The 11030-nt window shown below is 42.9% G+C and overlaps 1 protein-coding gene across 1 annotated transcript in view; it reads right to left on the reverse strand.

The window, feature by feature from the left end:
* CREB3L3 (cAMP responsive element binding protein 3 like 3) overlaps positions 1–11030 on the reverse strand; it is a 38956-nt gene that overhangs the window by 27579 nt on the left and 347 nt on the right. The window lies entirely within an intron of this gene.

An 11030-nucleotide genomic window follows, 5' to 3' on the forward strand; every position in this document is an offset into this window, starting at 1 on the left:
ATTCTCTCTCATCATTGATGTTTCTCTCTCTCTCTCTCCCTCTCCCTTCCTCTCTGAAATCCATAAAAAAATATATTTTTAAAAAATGATATTTTCTGACACTGAAAATGATATGAAATTCCAATTTCAGTGTCCACAAAGAGTTTTATTGGCACACAGCCACACCCATATGTCTATACAGCATCTGTGGCTGTTTCTGCTACAAAGGCAGAGTCAAGTAGTTGCGAAAGAGACCATGGGACCATCAAAGCTGGAAATATTTACTATCTGGTCTTTTTAAAAAATATATTTTTATTGATTTCAGAGAGGAAGGGAGAGGGAGAGGTAGATAGAAACATCAATGATGAGAGAGAATCATTGATCAGCTGCCTCCTGCATGCCCCCTACTGGGGATCGAGCCTGCAACCTGGCATGTGCCCTTGGCTGGAATCGAACCTGGGACCCTTCAGTCCTCAGGCCGACACTCTGTCCACTGAGCCAAACCAGCTCAGGCACTATCTGGTCTTTCACGGAGAAAATATGCCACATCCTGCTTTAATGTCAAAGGAGAAAATCACGTTGCCAAAGGGAAAACTGAGGCCCAGAAGGTTGAAATAAATTTTTCAAGGCTCCACATTTTTGAGGGGCTCCTCATTTGCCGAATTATTCAAACAGTGACTCCTGTGCTTCAGAGAAAACCCAGCAAAGGCATTGACAAAGACCTCCATAAATTGAAGGTCACCTGAGCTATCAACCTTGAGAGAGAAATCTGCACACACCTATCTTGCCAAGCCCAGGAGATTTTCAATTGCCCCTGTTAAAAAAAAAAAAAAATCATGTTCTTTCTAGATACCTTGAGTTTGGACTTTGATCGGAGTAATTAAGACATCACATTTGACTTCATCCCTTTGGGAGGCATTTTATTGGCACAGTCACAGGTTGGTGGCAAAAGCCAATGCACATCCATGGAGACAAAAAGCAGACTCATGGTTGCTAGGGGTTGGGGGAGAGGCTGGGTTGTGACTGCTAATGAGGATAGAGTTTCTTTCGAGAATGATGAAAACGTTCTAGAATTAGAACGTGGTGATGGTTGCACAACCCAGTGAATATACTAAAAACCACTGAATTGTGTACTTTTAAATGGCAGATTTTTACATTTACATTATGTCTCAATAAAAAAATTAACAAGAAAACAAACATCTGTTTATTACCAAATAATAGTGCTATGACATAAATGAGAAAGCAAAAAATAATTTCCATCTACTACCCTTCCCTCCCCTAGTCAAATTCCTTTCATTTTCCACTTTTCCTCCTAGTTCTTGCTCTTTTGCACAAACTGTAAAATAGGTATCAACTTGACCATCCATTGGTCAAGGCATGGTATAAAATAATTTTTTAAAACTCCTAGGGGTGGGGAGTGGGAAAAATGTGTGAAGGAGGTAAAAAAATACCAAATTCCAGTTATAAAATTAATAAGTCCTGGGGTGACTATAGGTTATAATACTGTATTGTGTATTGGAAAGTTAATAGAGTAGATCTTAAAAGTTCTCATCACAAGAAAAAATTTTTTATAACTATGTGGGTGATGGATGTTAACTAGACTTATTGTGGTGGTCATTTTACAATCTTATATAATAAAAGGCTAATATGCAAATAGACCGAATGACCAGTCACTATGACACGTACTGACCACCAGGGGCAGACGCTCAACATAGGAGCTGCCCCTGGTGGTCAGTGAGCTCCCACAGGGGGCCAGGCTCACAGCTGGAGAGTACAGCAGAAAAAATTTGCTATCTGATCCTTTACCAAAGCCCTAGCCGGTTTGGCTCAGTGTATAAAGCGTCAGCCTGCGGACTCAAGGGTCCCAGGTTCGATTCCGGTAAGGGCATGTACCTTGGTTGCGGGCACATACCCAGTGGGCGGTGTGCAGGAGGCAGCTGATCGATGCTTCTCTCTCATCGATGTTTCTAATTCTCTATCCCTCTCCCCTTCTCTCTGTAAAAAATCAATATATATATTAAAAAAAGATTTTTTGACCCTGCCCTAGCTGGACAGCTCAGTTGGCTAGACTAGAGCATCATCCCCATATGCCGATCTCCGGTCAGGGCACATACAAGAAGCAACCAATGAATGCATGGGTAAATAGAACAAGTTGATGTTAAAAGCTTGCATAATGAAGGATTCAGTTGTATTTAGTACATTCACAATGTTTCGTGACTATCAGCTCTATCAAACATTGTCATTGCCCCAAAAGGAAACCCAGTACCTATTAATTAATTGTTCCCCTTCCCTCTCCCCCAGCCCCTGCACCCACCATTCTACTTTCTGTCTCTATGGATTTGACTCCTCTAGGGACCACCAATAAAGGGAATCATACTAATAGTCCTTTTGTGACTGCTTTATTTCACTGGGCACGTCCTCCAGGTTCATCCACGTGGTAGCAGGTGTCAGAATGTCCTTCCTTTTTAAGGCTGTTAATACTCTGGGTGGACCACATCTTGTTCATCCACTCATCTGTTGATGGGTGCTTTTGGTTACTGTGAACTATGCTGCTACACATATGAGTGTTTAAGTATCAGTTTGAGTCTCTGCTTTCAGTTCTCTTAGGTATATACTCAGAAGTGGAATTACTGGGTAGAATGGTAGTTCTGTGTAATTTTTTTTGAGGAACTGCCATATTGTCCTTGTTTGTTTAAATAATTTTTTATAAAAGTTGTAAAAAATAATACAGAATTCACCTGCACCCTTCATGCAGCTTTCCCAAAGATAATATTCTATATAGCTAGAGAAAATACCCAAACCAAAGAATTCACATTACTACAATAGACATTATTGATTCCACCAGATTTTACATGCACTCATTCTTTTGTAATGTGTATAGGAGTATGGAAATGTGTCACATGTTGAGATTCAGTCACCACCACCGTAATCAGAATACAGAACATTTTCATCACCTCAAAGAAAAGTCCTTGCCCTAGCTGGTTTGGCTCAGTGGATAGAGTGTCGGCCTGTGGACTAAAGGGTCCTGGATTCAATTCCAGTCAAGGGCACTGCCCGGTTGCCGGCTCCATCCCCAGTAGGGGGCGTGCAGAAGGCAGTTGATCAATGATTCTTTCTCATCATTGATGTTTCTACCTCTCTTTCCCTCTCCCTTCCTCTCTGAAATAAATAAAAATATATTTAAAAATTAAAAAAAAGAAAATTCCTCATAGCCATAAGCTTCCCAAAGTCCTGACACCTGGCAATCTCTGTTCTTCATCACTATAATTTTGTCATTCAAAGAATGTCAGGCACGCTCTCTCTTTAGGGAGCACAACTGTGCCATTCCCCCATAGGCACATTAAAAAAAAACAAAAGGATGTCATATAAAAGGAACCAAGTTACTATGTAGTTCTTTGAGACTGTCTTCTTTCACACAGCCTTTGAGCTTCACCTAAGTTGGTGCATGTATCCATAGTTTGTTCCTTTTTATTACTGAACTAGAGGCCCGGTGCAAGAAAATTCATGCACTGGGGGGGGGTCCTCAGCCCGGCCTGCCCCCTCTCACAGCCCAGGAGCCCTCAGGGGCAGGAGGTGACGCAGCGATCAGGGGAAGGCAATGCCCCCATTACACCTCTGCTGCTGTCACTGCCAGCAGCGCAAGCCTTGGCTGGCCCTGCTTACCTGAGCCTCGGGTGGCTCTGGGCGGCTGGGCAGCTGCCATCCACGGCTTGCCTGCACCTCAGGCTGGCCCTGGGCGGCTGGGGGACTGAGGGGACTGGGGGATTCCGGAGGCCGATGCGCGGAGCGGCCAGACTCGCCTGGCGCCCCTGGCAGGGCTGAGGGGACTGGGCGCTGCCATCTTGTGGCTGTGGGCACTGCCATCTTTGTGAGGGTATGACAGTCAATTAGCATATTCCCTCTTTATTAGATAGGATAGTATCCCATTATATGAAATTAATCCACAATTTGTTTATTATTTAACCCACTGAAGGACATTTGGGTTGTTTCCAGTTTGGGGCCAATTATAAACAAAGCTTTATGAATATTCATGTTCAGGTGTTTGTGTGAACCTACAAGTTCATTTCTCTTGGGTAAACACCCAGGAGTGGGATTGCTGGGTCATATGGTAAGCATGTACTTAACTTTCTAAGAAACTGCCAAGTCATTTTTGGGGGTGGGGGGTGGGGGGGGGCTGTACCATTTTTGTATTACCACCAGCAACTTAAGAGTCCCAGTTGTTCAGCATCATTGCCGGCACTTGGTATTGTCAGCATTTAAAAATATTTTAAAAATATATTTTGCCCTAGCCGGCTTGGCTCAGTGGATAGAGCATCAGCCTGCGGACTGAAGGGTCCCAGTTTCGATTCTGGCCAAGAGCACATGCCTGGGTTGCAGGCTCGATCTCCAGTAGGGGGTGTGCAGGAGGCAGCCAATCAATGATTCTCTCTCATCATTGATGTTTCTATCTCTCTCTCCTTCTCCCTTCCTCTCTGAAATCAATAAAGAAATATATAAAAAAATATATAAAATAATAAATAAATAAATAAAATAAAAAATATATATATTTTGTTGCCGAAACCAGTTTGGCTCAGTGGATAGAGCGTCGGCCTGCGGACTGAAGGGTCCCGGGTTCAATTCCGGTCAAGGGCATGTACCTTGGTTGCGGGCACATCCCCAGTGGGGGGTGTGCAGGAGGCAGCTGATCGATGTTTCTCTCTCATCGATGTTTCTAACTCTCTATCCCTCTCTCTTCCTCTCTGTGAAAAATCAATAAAATATAAAATTTAAAAAAAATTAAAATATATTTTGTTGATTTTTTACAGAGAGGAAGGGAGAGGGATAGAGAGTTAGAAACATCTGGGTATGCGCCCGCAACCAAGGTACATGCCCTTGACCGGAACCGAACCTGAGACCCTTGAGTCCACAGGCTGACGCTCTATCCACTGAGCCAAACTGGTGAGGGCAGCATTTTAAATTTTATTTCAAACTTTGCATTTCCCCAATGGCTAATGGTGCTGAGCCATTTTCATTGCATACAAATGATGTCAGTGAGTCTTCCATCACTTTAAGTTCCTAAGGCTTTTTTATGATATTGTCATTTGTGAGTCTTCTGCTGCTTAATATTTCTTTGTGAGACTATACTAAGAAATAATTTTCCATGGATGGATATTTGTGTCCTTTCCAGATGTGTGCCATCAAGAACATTCATGTGTGTGTCTCCTGGTCATACAAAGGCAAGAGTTTCCTAGGTTATATGCCTAAGAGAATTCCTGGGCCGTAGGGTATTCCAGAGAATGTGAAACTGCTTCCCTAAAGGGTGGGGTCAGCTGTTCTTTCAGTTAATCCATTGCACAGGTGAGAGAATGAAGTTCAGGTGCATGTGGAGAAAGTGTGTACACATGTGATAGTAATGCTAGATTGTGCCCAAACAAGATAAATATCACCTTGGATTGAATCTATCAACAAAGCTATTAGAAATTTATTTCCTGGGGGTGGGGAGAGGGATTTAGGAGCCACCCAAGTCTCTGGGACCATGGAACAGATGTACCAAGAATGTGACTGGAAGCAATGATAAGGAGAGAGATATGTAACAGGGAGAAGTTACAGAGCGATATGTGCTCACTAATAAAGATAGAGTAGGAGGAGGAGGGCGTGCATCTGTACTGTAACCTCAATAATAAAACCTCATGTTCTATAACAAGTGCTGAGAAACAGGTAATTAGCAGGAAATGCATCTCCTCAAGGACAGGAACACCCATATTTATTAAAGTAGCATTTATGTGTGACGCTTCAACTCTAACAAGCTGGACAGGAAGACAGATCCAACATCTTCATGCCCTCAAAATATTCATAACTAGTAAAAAAGGGAAAAGGAGCCCTAGCTGGTTTGGTTCAATGGATAGAGCGTTGGCCTGCAGACTAAAGGGTCCTGGGTTCGATTCTGGTCAAGGGCACATGCCTGGGTTGTGAGCTCAGTCCCCAATGGGGGGTGTGCAGGAGGCAGCCAGTCAATGATTCTCTGTCATCAATGATATTTCTATCTCTCTCTTCCTCTCCCTTCCTCTCTGAAATCAATAAAAATATATATTTTTTAAAAAGGCAAAATGAAAGAGCAGGGGTGTAAATCAGAATGCAGCAAGAGCCCCCTAGCTGGTTTGGCTCAGTGGATAGAGTATCGACTGCCGACTAAAGGGTTTCGGGTTGGATTCTGGTCTAGGGCACATACCTTGGTTGCAGGCTCAATCCCCAGCCCGATCGGGGAGTGTGCAGGAGGCAACCAAGCGATGTGTCTCTCTCACATCAATGTTTCTCCCTCTGTGTTTCTCACTCTCCCTCCCTAAAATTCAATGGGAGCCCTGGCTGGTTTGGCTCAGTGGATAGAGCGTCAGCCTGCAAACTGAAGGGTCTAGGCTTGATTTCAGTCAAGGGCACATGCCCGGGTTGCGGGCTTGATCCCTGGTGTGGGGTGTGCAGGAGGCAGCCAATCGATGATACTCTCTCATCATTAATGTTTTTATCTCTCTCTCCCTCTCCCTTCCTCTCTGAAATCAATAAAAATATAAAGATAAATAAATAAATAAAAATCAATGGGAAAATAACAAAACAAAACAAAAAAAAGAATGCAGCAAGAGCCACCAACCAGAAACAAACAGATGCACTGGGAATGCCAAGAAGTAGGAAAGTAGCAGGAAGCAGGGAAATCAGACTTTGGAGAAAAGGTGGCATGTAAGCTGAGATCCCAAGTAGGAGCCAAGGAAAACTGAAAATTCTGCACTTGATCTTAGCCAAAGGCTGAGAAGCGATGAGAACTGAAAATTCTGATTATGAGAAAACACTTGATCTCTTTAACCTCCTCAAAAAGGTTCTCTGGGGAGGGCAATCACCAACTACACACCGTGGAATATTATATAGCAAAGAAAAAGAACAAATTATTGTTAGATGCAATCACTTGGATGAATCTCAAAAATATTGTTTGGAGTAAAAGAAGTTGGTACATAAAAGAGTTCATACTGGCCCTGGCCGGTGTGGATTAGGGGGTTTGATTACTAACCCATACTGGCCGAAGGGTTGAGGGTTTGATTCCCAGTCAAGGGCACAAATCTGGGTTGTGGGTTCAATCCCTGGCCTCGGTCCAGGCACATGTGAAAGGCAACCAATCGATGTGTCTCTCTCACATTGATGTTTCCTCTCTCTCTCTCCACTCTCTCTAAAAGTCAATGGAAAACATCTAACCTAAGGCCAGGAAGATTAACAACAACAAAAGAGTTCATACTGTACAATTCCATTTCTGAGAAGCTCTACAACATGCAAAACAGATCTTTGGAGACAGAAATAAAAATCTAAGGTGTCTCTGGACAGCGGTGGGCTACAATCAGCCTGTCCTAACTCTGTGGTCGACAAACTGCGGCTCGCGAGCCACATGCAGCTCTTTGGCCCCTTGAGTGTGGCTCTTCCACAAAATACCACGGCCTGGGCGAGTCTATTTTGAAGAAGTGGCGTTAGAAGTTTAAGTTTAAAAAATTTGCCTCTCAAAAGAAATGTCAATCGTTGTACTGTTGATATTTGGCTCTGTTGACTAATGAGTTTGCCGACCACTGGCCTAGCTCATAGATGTCTGTTGTTAACATTCTTTCTAATTCCATGATAATCAGCTGTGGTGAAAATATTTACACCACAATAATGGTGTAATGTGGCTCTGGCTGGGTAGCTCAGTTTGTTAGAGTGTCGTTCCAATAAGCCAAGGTTTTGGGTTCGATCCCAGTCAGGGCACATACAAGAAGCAACCGATGAATGCATATATGGGTGGAACAACAAGTCAATGTCTCCCCCCACCCTCATTTCTAAAGCCCGCTGTTAAACATTTACCAGCACACTATTGCTAGGTGGGGCGAGGGAATTATTAACCGAATAGGGCACTGAAGAAACTCTGGAGTGATGTAAATGTTCTCCGTATTGTTTACGGGAATGGTCACATGGGTACATACCATGGTAAAACCTCAAGAAATTGAACACTCAATTTCATTATATGTAAGCTATAGACCATTTTTAAAAAGGACTATAGGCATATATAGCCTAAAATAAAATATGCTAGCGAGATCAATTTGCAGAACAGGAAGAAGGTGAAAATGCCCTGAGCTGGGAAAGGTCATGGCATTATCTGAGGCCAGGTGAGCATTCTCCTGAATTTTGGTGAGTGGGAGCAGTGAGATGCAAAACTAAAAAGGCCCACATTGTAGAAGACAGGCATGTCTGGGAGTAGTTTTAATCAGGGAAGAGCTATGGTTACATTTTTGCATTTTTAGAGCATTGTTACATTTTGCAATTATGTATATATTTTTTAAAATATATTTTTATTGATTTCAGAGAGTAAGGGAGAGAGAGACACACACACATCAATGATAAGAGAGAATCATCGACCAGCTGCCTCCTGCACGACCCCCAGTGGGATCAAGCCTGCAACCCGGGCATGTGCCCCAACCAGGAATTGAACCATGACCTCCTGGTTCATAGGTCGATGCTCAATCACTGAGTCACTGCTGGCTGGGCTGCAATTATGTATATTGTGTATCTTTTAAACACTGTATCTCTGATGCCCAGCACTGTATCTAGCACATAAAGGGCATTGCAAATTAACTGTTAAAAGAAGAACTGAGGGGCAGCTGGACATGAAGTGGGCAGGACTGAGCCAGAGAGACCAGGGGACCTGGGCTGGACCCTGGAAGACAATGTTGACTGAGCCTTTCCCTCTGTTTCTTCCCATGTGGTTCCCAAAGGTATACCCCACCATAAAATGTACACCGGTGCTCAAAGACATGACAAAGAGAAAAGCAATGTGGTGAATTTTACATAAAGTCAACGTTTCCCCCTTTAAATGGCTGTCCTTTATTCAGTGCCACGTACTTATATCTTTAGAAGAGTTAAGTGTTATAATAACATTTCTCATAAAATGGTGCGGCCACTGTGAAAAACAGTATAGTGGTTCCTTAAAAAATAATCAAATATAGAATTACCATTCAATCCAGCTATTCCATTTCTAGGAAGACGCCCAAAAGAACTGAAAGCAAAGATATTTTACACCCATCATTTTTATACCCATTATCAAAGCATTATTCACAATAGCCAAAAGGTGGGAATATTCAAATGTCTACCAACGGATGAACCAACAAAATGGGGTCCATCCATACAATGGAATATTATTCAGCCTTAAAAAGAAAGGCTATTCTGACACCTGCTACAACTATGGATGAACCTTAAAGACATTATGCTGAGTGAAATCAGCCAGACACAACAGGACAAATACTGTGTGATTCCATTTATATGATGTCCCTAGAGGAGTCAGATTTATAGAGACAGAAAGTAGATGGTGGGAACCAGGGGCTGGGGGAGGAGGAGTTAGTGTTTAATGGGGACAGTTTCACTGTGGGAAGATGGAAAAGTTCTGGAGGTGGATGATGGTGATGTTGCACAACAATGTGAATGCACTTAATGTCACTGAACTGTACACTTAAAAATGGTTTTTAAAAAGGTACATTGGTGCTATCATCAACAAGTCAACAAATGACAAGTTCTGGAGAGGATGTGGAGAAAAAGGAACCCTCGTGCCCTAACCAGTTTGACTCAGTGGATAGAGCGTTGACCTGCGGACTCAAGGGTCCCAGGTTCGATTCCAGTCAAGGGCATGTACCTTGGTTGCGGGCACATCCCGGTGGGAGGTGTGCAGGAGGCGGCTGATTGATGTTTCTCTCTCATAGATGTTTCTAACTCTCTCTCCCTCTCCCTTCCTCTCTGTAAAAAAATCAATAAAAAATATATATTTTTAAAAAAGGAACCCTCGTGCACTGCTGGTGGGAATGCAGACTGGTGCAGCCACTGTGGAGAACAGTATGGAGTTTCCTCAAAAAGTTAAAAATGGAACTCCCATTTGACCCAGTAATCCCACTCCTAGGACTATATCCCAAGAAACCAGAAACATCAATCAGAAAGGATATACGCACCCCTATGTTCATAGCAGCACAATTCACCATAGCTAAGATTTGGAAACAGCCCAAGTGCCCATCAGCAGATGAGTGGATTAAAAAACTGTGGTACATCTACACAATGGAATAGTACGCTGCTATAAAAAAGAAGGAACTTTTTACCATTTGCAACAGCATGGATGGTCCTGGAGAGCATTATGCTAAATGAAATAAGTCAGTTGGAGAAAGATGAATATCACATGATCTCACTCATTTGTGGGATATAATGATCAACATAATTTGATGAACAAGAATAGATCCAGCCGTAGCCGTTTGGCTCAGTGGATAGAGTGTCGGCCTGCAAACTGAAAGGTCCCAGGTTCCATTCTGGTCAAGGGCACATGCCCAGGTTGTGGGCTCCATCCCCAGTAGGGGGCTAGCACGAGGCAGCCGATCATTGATTCTCTCTCATCATTGATGTTTCTATCTCTCCCTCTTCCTTCCTCTCTGAAATCAATAAAAATATATATTAGCCCTCACCGGTGTGGCTCAGCGGATAGAGCGTCGGCCTGCGGACCGGAGGGTCCCGGGTTCGATTCCGGTCGAGGGCATGTACCTTGGTTGCGGGCACATCCCCAGTAGGGAGTGTGCAGGAGGCAGCTGATCGATGTTTCTCTCTCATCGATGTTTCTAACTCTCTATCCCTCTCCCTTCCTCTCTGTAAAAAAAAAAAATCAATAAAATATATTTTAAATAAAATATATATATATATATATATTTAAAAAAAAAAAAGAATAGATCCAGAGACAAATGGCAGGGGAGGGAGGGTAGAGAGCAACCAAAGGACTTGTATGCATGCATATTAGCATAACCAATGGACACAGACACTGGAGGGGGGGGGCTTGGTGGTGGGAATGGCTGGGGGGGGGGGTGACGATTGGGGAAAAAGGAGACATTTGTAAAACTTTAGACAATAAATAAATTAATTTTTAAAAGGTACATTTGTTACGTATATTTAACACAATAAAAATATTTTTAAAACACCTTTCTTCCACAAACGAATGGGGTTAATTATGAGTTGGTGGGGGCTTATGTGTCCATAATTGGCAAAAA

Source organism: Eptesicus fuscus, chromosome 6 (assembly GCF_027574615.1).
Source record: "Eptesicus fuscus isolate TK198812 chromosome 6, DD_ASM_mEF_20220401, whole genome shotgun sequence".
NCBI classification, from domain to species: domain Eukaryota; kingdom Metazoa; phylum Chordata; class Mammalia; order Chiroptera; family Vespertilionidae; genus Eptesicus; species Eptesicus fuscus.